At 40.0% G+C, this 14,527-nt stretch overlaps 1 protein-coding gene across 1 annotated transcript in view; it reads left to right on the forward strand.

Annotated features, from left to right (window-relative positions):
• The first annotated feature begins 1,126 nt into the window (after positions 1 to 1,126).
• kif5bb (kinesin family member 5B, b) overlaps positions 1,127 to 14,527 on the forward strand; it is a 171,945-nt gene continuing 158,544 nt past the window's right edge. Inside the window, exon 1 of the mRNA XM_072666651.1 lies at positions 1,127 to 1,130. The gene's annotated coding sequence lies outside the window, so the exon portion shown is untranslated. The remainder of the gene's footprint in view (positions 1,131 to 14,527) is intronic.

Consider the following 14,527-nt stretch of genomic DNA (forward strand, 5'->3'; position numbering starts at 1 on the left):
CTAAACTTGACTTTAACTTTACCCTAACCAAAACTTAACTTAATTTAACCATTTAACCCAACCCCAACCTTAAATATAAACTGAATTTACCCTAACCCCTCACCTTACCATAACCTAAACTTAAACTTAACCTAACCCTTACTGTAACCCTAACCCTAACTTTAACCATTGTAGCATGTAAAAACATACCATGTCTGCAGGGGTTTCCGTTTATCAGTTTATTCCTTTTGGAGAAGGTCCATAACAGAGTAATCAGAATGTCGCCGTTTTCTCAATTCCTTAGCAAAACAACACCAGCTGTAACAGGATCTCTTCGTGAATTGTAAAATATGTACAGGTAGCTCCTTGTAAATCATGTAAAAATGTATAAATCTCTTGGGGTACACTCTAGTTTAGGGCTTGCCATTAGGCCAATTGGCCAAATAAGATGATTTAATTTGAAAGATGATTTTTAAAGATGAAAACACTGGTATCAATATCAGTTGATATTTAGGACTTGATGATATTTAAATCAACATGAAGTTTCAATATCAGAAAAAGACACAGTGGCATGGTTCCATCTTGAATAGCAGTGACACACCAAAACATCTCCATCACCATTTTTAAGGTTCCTCATCCTCCATCACTTAGTTAAACTGAGATATATAAATAACCTGGCCTCATTTTTATTCTAATAATAAATGGGCTTTGTGTACTGTACCATTGTTTCATCTTTGTTGTGCAAACGTAGCCATATTCTGTCCTATTATATTTCATTTTCCACAGAGCTAGCTGTATTCAAATTACTTCAAAGAGACGGAGGCAAATGTTTCAAAGGCTTTGAACTTTGACAGCTGACACGGCAGAGAACCAGAAGGAGGCGCGTGATATTTATGTTTATGTATGAGACTCTGCCTGATTGTTATGAAAGAATATAATAAATATTGTTGATGTGTTTTAAAAGAGGAGTGCATTTGCAAATGAGAGGCTTTATCAAGAAACTGTACTCTACACTTATGTCTTCTGATTTGAGCTAAATAGAAGTCTAAGTCTCACCAATTACCCCACTAAGCATTTTTATAAGTGAGTACATAACTGGATTCTGTCAGCATTCACCTGAAATGCACCAATCACGCTCCTTTCATATGTCAGACTTACTGTATATGGGGAATGGTAACTGACTATGGACAATGGTACACAGCAAGCTAATGTGTGTGTGTGTCAAGGCCAAATCCAACGCTAATGTGTTGCCAATCCACAGTCCTCATTTCTAAAGCAGTTTTTAGTGACCATTTCGAGTAAAGCAGTGCATGTTTTAGCAATGACTGTATTTTCCAGCTCTTGCCCACATAATTGAGACAATTAAGGACAGGAAAGCCACTGTATTGTGCAGAGCTGTGTACTCCCAAGATGGGAGAAAATTGCTGCGCAGTATTTAAAGCTAATACACTGTAAACAACAACGAAGCACTGCTAAAATAAAGTACAGCACAATGTCATGGCATAACACTAGCTATTTTTACAATGTCTTCTATAATTGCATGATTTCTCAAAGCTGTGTGTGTAAACAAATAATGTAACAAATCTAGAAATGAATTTCATGTGTAAAAGCGATGTGTGAACGTGAAAAACCTTTAAGAAAAAGTGGTTCGTTAACAGCTTCGCTCAAAGAACACACTGTAGCATCTTTATTATGTGTATATTAACCGGGAACTGACGTAGTCCAAACTTTTGGATTGCTAAAAAATCATATTTGTAAACAAGATGTATTCAAGTGAACAAGCTGGCTTAAAGGTTTAAAGCTGCACTATGAGATCCTTTCTGCCACTTGATGTCGCAATAGAGCACCAGCATCTCAGTCCAAAATGCTTCATAATTAGCCACGTCTTTCCTTTCAGTCGCACCTGCCACCTCCCAGAGAGCAGACAAGTACAACGACGCAGTTCATAGATAAGGAGGCACCGACTTCACAAGCGTTTTCAGTCCATATTCTTTGGGTCTGTGCCATTATCTCCAGGTAAAAGAGCGCTGGCCTCTCTCTGTAATTGCCACTTCTCCCCATTTCCTGCCTGCGCTGAGCCCGGCTGTTAGCATTACAGCTAACCCACTCCAACCCTGCAGATCCCAGCTGTTAGCATCATGGCTTTCCCTCCACAACCCTGCAGAACCCGGCTGCTGTGCCTGTTAGCATTCCTGCTATCTTACTCCTATCATGCAGAACCCTGCTTGACACTATGCGTCCCCAGTGTGACCAGATGAGATCTGATTTTACTTTCCTGTGTAAAAAGCAACCAACACCTACATCATTTCAGTTTAACCTCTTCTCATCAAAATTGACCTGCTCCAGGAGACTGTGGACAGTTTAGAGGAAGGGCAGGGGTTCTACAACAGGATGGAACTATAGACGGTTCTCGCACTCCTGTAACGGCTCTTTTTTTGTCAGACTGTTTAACCTGCAAGGGAACAAGCTCTGTAATAATGTTCTCATCTACTGGTAAAGAAGCTCCAAGACCCACTTCAGAAATTGCTTGTATTAATGTTTTTTTTCAGCATGCGTATTTGGGCTTGCCTGATATGTGCATGAGATCCATCTCATGACCACCTCCCAATGTGGTTTAAGTCACCCAATCATAATCTGATAAGTCTTCAGGGGGGTTTCACACCTGACATTTCAAAAGTGAAATCTGAACGTGATCCGATCACCAAAATGTTAATGCCAGGTGTAGACCCATAAATCCTCAGCTCTGTGCAGTAAGGCTGCAGTTCAGGGAATTAACTACAGATAATAAGATGCTGAAGTAATCATTAAGAAAATAAATAAGGAAGCAAACACAAAATGATTATATAAACACTTGCATCATGCACATCTATTTATACATGTATTTAGATGCCACACTTCCATATTTCCCATCAAGGAAATCGTCTTTAATAACTCAGTACCAGTAATTAGTGCAGAAACAATAAAGAAATATCCAGCCTTCACAAATGACTCTTTCAGAGGATGCTAAACAGGCCGGTAAATTACGGACGTATTAATTCCATCACACATATTCAATTTCTCCTCCTAGTTCACTTTGCTTTTTGGTAGAAGGGAGGAGAGATGGTGAAGGAACACGGCTTGGGAGAGAAAATGAGAGTTTGAAATCTAGACCTGCATTTTCGCTGTCTGCTCACTGCAGTTTTATCATACGAGAGGAGAAAAGGCAAATGCACCGCAATGCCAACCCAAGTGTAAACAACACTGTCAGAGACACAGGTACAAACATTGGGTACACACTTGCAGCAACCATTACGTGTGTGTGTGTGTGAGTGTGTTTGTTTTTTGTCTGTTTTCTGATGGCATTCACTGCTCATGACTGGCAGGTTTATCTGGGCAATGCATGCGCCTGATTAACCACACTACTCTTTATATGCATTATGGAAGAGGGAGGAAGGAAGAGAAAGAGAGAGAGCGAGAGAGAGACAGAAAAGGGCAGAGAGAAGGAGAGAGGGAGCAGGAGTGGATAGGTGGAGGGAGCAAAGGAGAGAGCGACAGATTATAGAGAGATAAAGAGAGGGAGAGGGAGAGAGAACAAACACACCCTCCTCAGGCCAAAACCTTCAGATACAGCTTATCTTAAACTGACTCAAACATGTGAGCCACATGTGACCAGATGCTGATCTTCCTGTGTATCTGTGTGTGTGTGTGTGTGTGTGTGTGTGTGTGTGTGTGTTAAATATAGGTCAAATACACTTTAAGTGCTGTCATATTACACTAGCACAAACTTAGATACTCAATACAGCACCTAAAACATCTAAAAAGCACTAAGTCCACCAGGTGTATAAATAAAATCCATCACTTTAACTTATTAGGTTTAGATGCTTGGATAGTTTTCACTTCCAAATGTTCCAGTTAGCTTGGAAACAATCGCAAACTGTGGTTGTTACTGTTATTGATGAGCTTCCAACATGCAAGCATGTAATATCTGACATATTTAATCTCATACATACAGTAATGACCATTTACTCACTGCTTCTGATAATGAAGGGGTGCTTTGATTTGGTTATGTGGGATTTTACTGAGGAACTAAAAGATTCTTGACTGATTGTGAGCGGTTACTCCACCTAACTGTGCACTTTACTGACTTACTATATTATTAAAATTAAGCACTTGTACTTTTACTTAATTACATTTCCAAGATAAATCATATTTGTTTTACTCCTTACATTGCAAGTTAGACAAAGTACAAACGTATTGTTTGTATTGAAATATCCGCCCAACTGCCCACAACTGTGCTGCATATCTCAGAGCAATTCTCCTGACCTCAAAAACTTGTACTATATATACAAATGTATAGTAGAGATCCAGTTAATAAGAGACCATCAACAACAGAAATTAGTCCAGAGTGTGTACCAGGACTACACACACTGCATACTGCACACAAGTGATCTGACTGTCGAGTGTTGTAAAGGAGCTGGGAGCTGATTGGTCAGGGAGATGAATCAGACAGGATTATGAGATATTGAACACATTATAAAACAGTAATTTTAAGAAATGTCGCTACATTTATCATTACTATTGAGCTATGTCCATTTTTGCCATTGTTATTTTTGGACATAACTTGAATCTGGCAATTATGCATATTTATATGTATTTCATAATGAATGGACCACTAAAAATGCTATAAAATTACCTGGAATAAATTATTTTTACTTTGACTTACATTGAAGGTTTTTTCCCCTAAGCTGGATGACAGGGCAGTGCAAAACGGCTCTATTAACTCCAAACAGTATTAAGTTGAGACCATAATGACCCGTGAGCAATGCGACAGTGAAACATGTTTTAAGGTTAATTACCTCTGACCCTCCTCTCTACCTCTGGGAATTTGAGTTAGAGTTTTTCAAAGCTGGGCTCAGCAGTGTCAAGTACAGTTAAACACTGTACCCTCACACACACAAACACACAAAGATGCAGATTAAAGCAGACAGCGGATTGTATAACGTGGTGCCACAATTCACCACCAGAGGAAAAATAGATAGTCTTCCCCAAGCACAGAAAATCTCTGTTTTCCAATTGCATAATCCCAAATACCGCCCAAAACTGGAGGAGTCACGACTCCTCTGATGTGTCTAGTAACAGAGCCAGCAGTGATGTGTTGGCCTCTTCTGAGTTGAGAACTTTGAACCCCATTTGTAATGTATTAATGCCTTAGGGCTGTGTGTGTATGTATTCAATCACGCCTCAGTGTTCCTCCTACAACCTAACTGCAGTAATTGATGCCAGTAGCCTACAAAATCATGAAATACAAAGCTGCCGTTTATTTGGTAAACCTTCTGTTTGCAATGGCCTTAAGTCATTGGCCGTTTTACCAGGTACACCTACCACATCATCAAGTTTTCAAAGGAAAATAGTGAAACATTTTTTTTTCATGACAGTGACTATATAGATAATTAGGTCCATAATAATAGATCATTAGGGGGGACTGAATGTAAAATAAATGTATCATACAACCAGATTTTTACATTAGCATGAGGTGAAAAGGTTCACTAAAGCCAACCTGTAAAAAGGAGTGATTGAAACAATGATGTATCAAGCTCTAAGCTCATATCATTCTCATCACGTGGCATGGGTGGCTGGTGTATGAAGAAACTACCGGCCATACGGATGCTGGTGATCATGATATCAAAGCTTGTCTGAAAAATGACTTTGCGCTATACTCTCCCAGAACTGTCTGGTGCATTTGCGCTCCCAGATAAATGATGGATGTCAGCAAGGTGGCACAGAGATTTCAGCCCTTATAAGAGCTACTCGTCCTGCTGAGCGTCTCTGAACTACTAGCAACACATTCATGAAAAGACTGCAAACGGCTGTAAAAGAAGATTCTGCTAAAAACAATGGCTGATCTGAATCTCTCAGTTCTGATTGTTTTGATGCCGCCCCTAATTATGGTAGCCTACGTCATCTAATGATTCTTCACATAACTGTAGCGGATGGAAAGATGACTTATAATTGTGCATAACATTTGCTAAACGTATAAATGCTCATCTGCTGACACGCATTTTATGAACTTTCCTGTACTTCATCCATCAGTAGAAAGAGAACACCATAGGATCACTGCTGATTTGGTCAGTAAAAACATTTACATGCATACAATCGTCCAACTCCTTAGTCCATAAGAGAAAATGGTTTAAACCCAGTTGTTTACATTAGCTGTATAAAAGAATGTCCATGTACAGTCCTGTGTATGTGCTCATCAGCTTTATCTGGCTTTTCAAAGCAACATTGTGTAGCATTTTTACCTTAAAATAGCAGCTTCAAAATCAAGTTCCACTGACCTGTAATAGAGAGAATGACAACTCTGTCATTGCCACTCTAGGCCCGGCATGCTGCTATCCTTTTCAAGCCATATTTGTGCAAAATCTTGTAATATCAGTCTTCTGCATCAGTCCACATGCTTCTTTCACTTTCTGTCTGACGGTTCTGTATCTCTCAAATGCATGTGTAAAGTGTGTCCATTAGGGGTGGCTCAAAGTGTGAGCTTCTCGACTGTAGGGGGAGCCCAGGAACATATGTGGCAATTCTCACGTAATGCCATTTTAACAGTAAATGGCCCCTCCATGACAAATGTTTGTCTATGTAAGAGTTTCCCCTATGCTGTCTGTGTTCAGTTTTCTACCTCCATTCAAATATGTAATACTAGGCCCGACCTATTTCTGACAGGGTGCTTAACCATGAGGGGGTGTCTCCTCTTTTGCCTTTTGTGAGTCATGTATATTCTGACGGAAAAACCATGTCACCTTGTTTTTTTGAGATGTATGTTATTTTGGGATTGATGAAAACATGCGGCCTTTGTTGATGTTAAGTATAATTTCACTTTGTTTTGCTCCAGTTAAGATACTATATGTACATATACATACATATGGACATATGGACACTATATGTCCAAATGTTTGTGGACACCCTTCTAATGAATGCATTTAGTCATTTCAAGTGGTTAACACAGAGCTTGTGGAGTCCCTGTTGAGAAGTATTGCTAATAGAATAGGACTCTGGAGCTGATAAAAATGAACCCCTGAAAACCCTTGATTTTGAAAGAATTAATGAAAGAGCAGGTGTCCTAATACTTTTGTCCATATAGTGTATTTACCTTTATCTGACTTAATAAATAATAAAAACGCAGTTAAGCTGCTTGTTACCACATACAACAGTGTTTTAAGCTATGAAGCATGTTCATACAGTAGATCACAGAGATGCTTTTGCCAGACTTGCAGTTTAAAAACACCACAATTTACCAAACAGCCATGGAATGTCCCACGCCGGGCAACATTTGTAAATCAAAGCTGTACCAGGGACCATTTCAGTCCTATACTGAAATCATATTCATACTGTTCAGCATGACTGTTACAAAAATACCCAAAGGCACAATAATTTGCATGCAAAGAGCAGAGCCTCAAACAAAGTGCTGTGAGGAATTTAACTCAGAATGTTAAACCGCATTACGCTGCGGTGTCTATCACTCAGCTCCACACTTTTTTTTTGAGGGAATGAGAAAATACAATGTCTTTTGACTTCATGTTGCACCAGAGAGAAAATTATTCATCGGGAAATTATGGAAATATTCAGACTATAGTTCTTGTTCCTTGCTATTTCTTCAAGAGTCAAACAAAAAGACTCGTCCAAATGCCTGTTGTTGATCTTTTTGGCCACAAATCTACTGATTGAACTGTAACACAGTCTGAATATATATAAAGACAAGTCTTTAAAGGCCTGGTTGGTTCTTTAAAAAGGATTCAGCTGCTATAATGTTAATGTGGTTAGTGTATGTTGATTGCAAGGCCTGCAGAGCTGTATTGTCAATCATTTCTGTCATAAAATTACTGATGCATGTGGGCTTCTATGACAGGAAAGCATATTAAAAAGGTCATGGCGCATCAAACCTCATTTATTAAAAACAAAAGAAAGGGCTGGAGCTCCCAAGTGGTGCAAAAGAGATGTGTTCTCAGTGAACATTTGGTTGTTAAAGCAATGTTAAAATCATGTAAATGAAAATATGGCCCCCATAGTCACCTAAATGACCCAGTTTTTATGACATTGAAAAGGCAAGTCAGTTGATGAGGGAATGTTCTGGATATTGAATTTGTGTTGTTATAAACATTACACACGTATTATATCACCAAAAAAACTAAACATTATGTAGCACTTTTATCCTTAAAATGACAGTTTCAGAATCATCTTAATGGGACACCAGCTGATATTAGGGAGAATAATGTCTTTGTCATTGCTGCTTCGAGCCCAGAATGCTGCTACTTCACTATGTAACTGGTGAAGCTGCACGAGACCTCTTGTAAGAACTGTGTAACGTAAAATTCCTATAAAATCCTCAAAAACCCTGTATGACTCTACCATGTCAGTCCACATGCTTCCTTTTCCTCAGCTGTCTACTGTCATAAGGGTTTTTCGAATCAAGATCTGTATTTACAGCAGTGGTTACACTCCCCAACTGTAGGGGGAGCCCAGGAAGAAAAACAGCAAATACCAAAAAATAGCAGTACTCTCATTTTAAATGTCCATGGATACTCAGAACATGTCCCAGATGGATTGACAGTTTTGAACAGATGTTAGACATCGTGTGATGTTTTGATAACCGGGATTTACAGTTGTAGACTGGTTAGCATTGTCATTAATGTACAGCCCTAACTGTGACTGACTGAGATGTCAGGAAAACTGCAAAGACTAAAAATCCCCATTTTCGCTGTTCAAGGATTAAGCCTTTCTGATACTTCACATGAAGTAAGAGAGTGAAATTAAGGCCCACAGAGAAATAATGAGACATTACTCAGGCACTTAAAGTATACATTTTGGAGTATGTAGCTATCCATTGTCTCTTTAAGGTTCAGTAACAGTTTTCCTTAATAAAGTGTTGCTCACTTTTCATACTGCTTGCGGTAAACTGGATTAGGAGTTCTGCATGATGGGAGCACATAATTTGACCCCCTGGGTGCGGACAGCAAATTCACTGTATCTGCGTCATTTCAGAGCGCAAACATCATTAAGTGCATTATTCATTGAGCCTCTCTTGCATGGCCCCCTGATTGCACATTAGTTATAGTCCACCGGGAAATAAATGGACCCGCAGTGGCCCAGTGGAGAGAAATGGGAAAAGCTCCCATTGACTTCTCATTCTGCCGACCATTAACGTCCTCTCGTGTTTATCTATGTTTTTTCCCTCTACTTCCATTTTTTTCTGTTTCACTACTCATTATGATCTGCTGGGATCCATTAAGTTGAGCAGCAATTTCCTGGAAAGTTGGTTTAAGGTTGTATGTCCGTTCTAAGAGGCTTTTAAATGGTGTTTTAGATGGTGTGTGCTCTCGGGATGAACCTGTACGAGCGTTTGCCGCTTGAACTTGACAGCTTTGACGAATGAGTACTATCCGCTGCCAGCCGAGTGCTTGGAATATCAAGAAGCTTACTTAAAGACATTATCTAGCCTGTGTTTCGCCCCTGGACTGGGTAAAAGGAAATTAAGTATGCCGCCTTGCCGTCAAGCTTAAAAATGTATAGACGTGCGGAATCAGTATTGGCTAAAAAACGACTTTGTGGTGCACATCATATCTGATTTGGCTCAATGGTCAACAGAGTAAGATTACACCAGAGTAATTGCTTAAAAGAGCTCAGACTATATGGCTATATCTCTACAGCATGTGTTCACCTAGCACCTAAGAACACTGATTAAATTCATGATCAGGTTTGGCTACTGTGTCAGCAAGCACTTTTTCTTCCGTGACTGAACATCATAACTGTAATTATGGTGCATCAATATGCAAATGCAATTTATTTTTAAGTGTTTTTGACTGTTTAAACCTTTCACTCAGATACTGAAAATGCCAGAAATACTGTTGTCAGTATGCAGGGAGTTGAGACTGTAAACTTACCCTGTAGGCCTACATTAATGTTCATCTAGGCACATGGCAGTAGGTGCACTGTTTGTACACTGAATCAACTGTACCCTTTGTTAGCTGGATAATTAGCACTGGACAAAAGGAGTCTTTCCTACTTGACAAGAATTAGTCATGCTACAGGCCTACAGCCGAAACTCACCATGAGGATTCCTCATTAGGGCCAATTTTCTCTGTACACAATTCGAACAGAAAAGTCAAAATAAAAATAAAGACAAAACTCTGACTCACAATCAAATAGAAAAGACATGGAACTAAGCACTGACTACATTTGCCTCCTGAAGTGTTTTAATGATGCATAATACCCACAGATAAATGTGTTCAATATGTTTCACATCTCTACTTTACACTCTAATAAACTGTATTGGTAGAATCCCAAAGTCAATGGAAGCCTCTTAACCACATTCATTTCAGTATGACTAAATATGTATACCCTTCAATCTTTACTTCAGAGAAGCCAAGACAGATATAATGCATGCATGCATGCATATTTTAAGATTTACATAGAGCTCCTGTCTACTGGTGGTGCTGTTGCCAAATACACACAAACCAGCCTGTCATGTACTCGAAGAAGAAAGGTTAAGTTTAGGTTGAGGTGTAGGTTCATGTCAATATCTAATATTGACAAATTGCACAAATCCTGAAATGGTCTTTGTCATATGTACAAATTCCTCTTGATACCAGGCTTGTTTCTTGGGGGCTCCTAAGTGGCACAACTGTCTAAACTTTGACGCTATCTTTGGGAGGTTGCTGGTTTGATGCCCAGTGATGCCGCAGTGATGTTATCCATGACCAAGAGTCCCAAAGAGCATCATTGGCCTCACTCTCTCTCTGTGGCCCTCCATCTCTGTCATCACTCAAGCACAATGCTAGCCAGTGCAGGCGCCTATTAGCTGATGTAACAGAACTGGCAGATAGCACCTTTTCTCTAAGATGTCCAAATGCACTGCGTTAGCAGCAGTTTGGAAAGATGCAGTGGGCTGACTTGAGAAAACATGTGCTGACCTTCACTCTTTCAGCTCTGGTAGCACTGTTGGGGGAGGTCTTACTAGTGGGCTGGAATTGGAACTGATTAGACTGATGAGAAAATTGGAAGAAAAGAAATCCCCCACAATAAAAGCTATTTGCTAGCTGCTGATCTGCATTTAAATCTGGTGAGGTAAATACTCCACTCAGATCAAATGAGAGAGCGAGAGAGAGAACGCAGTGCAAGCTAACATCCTGAAAGTGTGTGTGTGTGTGTGTGTGTGTGTGTGTGTGTGTGTGTGTAAGTGTTGTGCACATGCATGCATGTAGAAGGGAAGGCATGTTAACGAGACAGCCGTCAGGTACAGCAGGTTAACTCACTGTCTTCTCCACAGGCCTCACACTCATGCTGTCTAGAGAATATTCATTGCAGTGTCTCAGAGTAATTGACCCCTACAGCTTCTACCAAAACAGAACAAGACACCTCCTGCATGAGAGTCTATTTGCTGTCAACCTAGTCTCGTTCTTCCACACTCTTCTTCTCCCTCAGCTTCACCACCTGCATCTACTGTGTTTGCAAGATAGGAGTTTGTGCCCAGTCTTCATATACGCAGTATATACAGTATATACTGTTACTGGTAACAAAATTGAGCTCTGAAATAACATTAGTTTTGGAAGCATGCTTGAGTCTCCACCCAAAATAACATTCTATAAATGTCCATATCTTCTTTCTTATCACATGATGAAGTTTCTGCACCACCAATCTCCTTCCTAAAGCTCAGTCATATTCCTTATTCCTTAGCAGAAGCATTCATCCCTTTCTTACAGTCTAACATCATATGCTTCATGGTCTGAATTTTCTAAAAGGGTAACTTTACAATATAAATAAATAAATAAATAACTGTTTTTAACTCTTAAAATAACTACTGAGATTTTATTTTATTATTCCAAACATCTTCTCATTAGATTTCTTGATGTTTCCTGAATTAGTGCTAATCATCACATTAAATATCAGATTCAAGCATGTAATAAAACCAAGCATTGTGTTGTGTTAAGGGTCACAAATGACCCACCACCATGTTTTTCATATTGAAATTGATTTTTTAGACAAAGTGAGACATCAGTTTGATTCATACTTCAATGAAAGCTTCCATGAAACCATAAACTAGTCCTAGGCTTTTTGACCAATCCTCACATATTATCAAAAAACTCACAATAGTCTGAAAATGTTGACATTTGGAAACAATATGGCAGCCAAATGCAAATGAATCCCTCTGGATCAGAGCCAAATTCAATACTCCAATAGCTATGACTTTTGAATGCTTAGGTTTGTCCAGCAGATGTTTCTGACATGGCATGTCAAGCCTAGCAGACATACACTAAACGGGGGCAGGGGCAGTTCTACACAACTGTCTCAGAAACCATACATCCAATCAAGCTAAAATCAAGAACCACAGTAAATAGATCGTCACAGTAAATAGATGGGTCACTTTTTAACTCGTAGGACAAACGGGGGTATACAGAATGTTTGAGCGTTAAAAAGAGATAATGAGTGGAATTATAAAATAACTTGATTAAGGAAAAGGACCACACCCTCAACTCCACCTATTCACCAGAGTAAGGAATTCTCTTTACTCTTTTTAACTTCCATGAATAGCAATTTCACACGCACCACCACCCCATCTCCTCCCTTCTTCTGTTGCTCCAATTTAGAGCAATAGGGTTGTCAATGGCGCCTAGCACCTAGCATGATACCAAAGCCGTCCTGAAGCCTTTCTGTCCCAGCTCATTTCAGGCCATGGTCCGCAACATTGACAGTGTAATGCAGTCCAACTTTCACCCTTCCCTGGAGCCTCCAAATACCCAGTTTGGAGGTTTATGGCTTTGCCTTAAATGATGCATTTCTGAATGAATTGCAGGTGTGTTAGTGCATGTTAAGACCATGAGAATCTGGATATGTATTGTTGCCAGCATTCTTGCAATGTTCACATTCTTCTGTAATATTTCAGAAACTGTGTGCAGCAGAATATAGACATAAAAATCAGTTCCAAAACTAGGAAAGAGAAAAAAGGAAAAATAAAATCATGGGCCCCACGGTAGTATGTGTGCTGCACAGCAAGGGGCCTGGGATTTTAGGTTTTATCCTCACTTCAGTCTCCAGCTGAAAGGAGTTTGGTGTGTTCTACCAGTGTCCATGTGGGTTTTCTTCAGGTACTGCAGTTTCCTCCCACCTTGGTAGTAGAATGCCAAATTGCCCCCAAGGTATGAGTAAATGGGTGCGTGTGGTATTTTGCAATACTTGTCCAGGGGGTATTCCTGCCTTGCGCCCAATGATTGCAGGACGAGACAAATAAGAAGATGAATGAGCAAAACTGTGAAAGGATGAGTTGAGAATCATCAGCTCAGCAGTGGTTGCCACAAGAGGATATTACTTTACCAAGAGAGTGAGTGTAGCATGAAAACAGAAGAGGACCCAGCACTGAGACTTGTGGAACACCAGTGGAGAGTCTGCATAGATCTTTTTTTTAAGATCTACAAAAGTGGTAATTTCTCTATAGATTAATTACATATTATTATAAGTAGATATTTTGGCCTTTCTGCTCATGACATACTTGCTAGTTAGATAGGGATACAAATAGAAACAGATCTTCATAATGGACCTCACTTTTACAGAGAAAACACCAGCACCGTTTGCCTTGGTTCCCTCTTCATAACACTCCAGCAAAGCTCTTCTTTTCGTGATGCGTATATGTATTGTACATGCATTTTGACCCCATAAAAGTTTGAAGAAAGGTCGACAAGCACAAAGGGCTATTGCCTGAATAAATAAAGCAGAAGTTAATAAATCATAAAACAGAAACTGTTGGCCGCTATCACCGTGGGTGGGCTTCTCTCTCCCCACTTTTCTTTCTCTCTCTCTCTCTCTCTCTTACTGAAGACCTCTTTGACAGATGAAGCAGAAACGCATGTTTGGTGTAGAGAGAGAAAGAGAGAGACCCCCTCCTGAGACCGTGACTGGAGCCCCGCTTACAGAATCACACACACAGCAGTGCTGCTAAAGCTACGGGTGGGAAAAATTTAGTAGTGGGTGTGAGACACTTTCTGTTTGGAAACACAACATACACACACATACTCTCACCACTTACTCTCGCATTACTTACTATCCCATATCCAGTGAACTTCCGTTTCTAACTTTAACAGTTCTTAATGCTTCTTCTTGTTTGAACTACTTTTAAATGTAGTTTTCTGTTCCACTCATCAAAACCCTACACACCCTGTTGCCATAACTGTCACTAAATCATGCAGCAGATAATTCGATGCTGCTGTTTTTCAGTGAGCTGCTTATAATGCTTCCTCCATTCGTCTATGGCCTGCCATCCCTTGATACACCATGCACACTGGATGGCTAGTGTGGAATTTCTGGAGCACAAGACATCAATATCCAGCTCGGCAAGCTGCCACTGTTGGGGCCCCTGAGCAAGGCCCTCTACCCTTCCTGCTCCCTGGGCGTTGCAGCGATGGCTGCCCACCGTTTCGGGCATGTGCGCTTACTGCATGTGTTTAATGCATGATGATGTGGAGACCTTGTCTTGTCCTGTCTTTACATATTATAGAATCCTACATGGACAAAAGTATTGGGACAT

Source organism: Salminus brasiliensis, chromosome 22, assembly GCF_030463535.1.
Source record: "Salminus brasiliensis chromosome 22, fSalBra1.hap2, whole genome shotgun sequence".
Classification (NCBI taxonomy): Eukaryota; Metazoa; Chordata; class Actinopteri; order Characiformes; family Bryconidae; genus Salminus; species Salminus brasiliensis.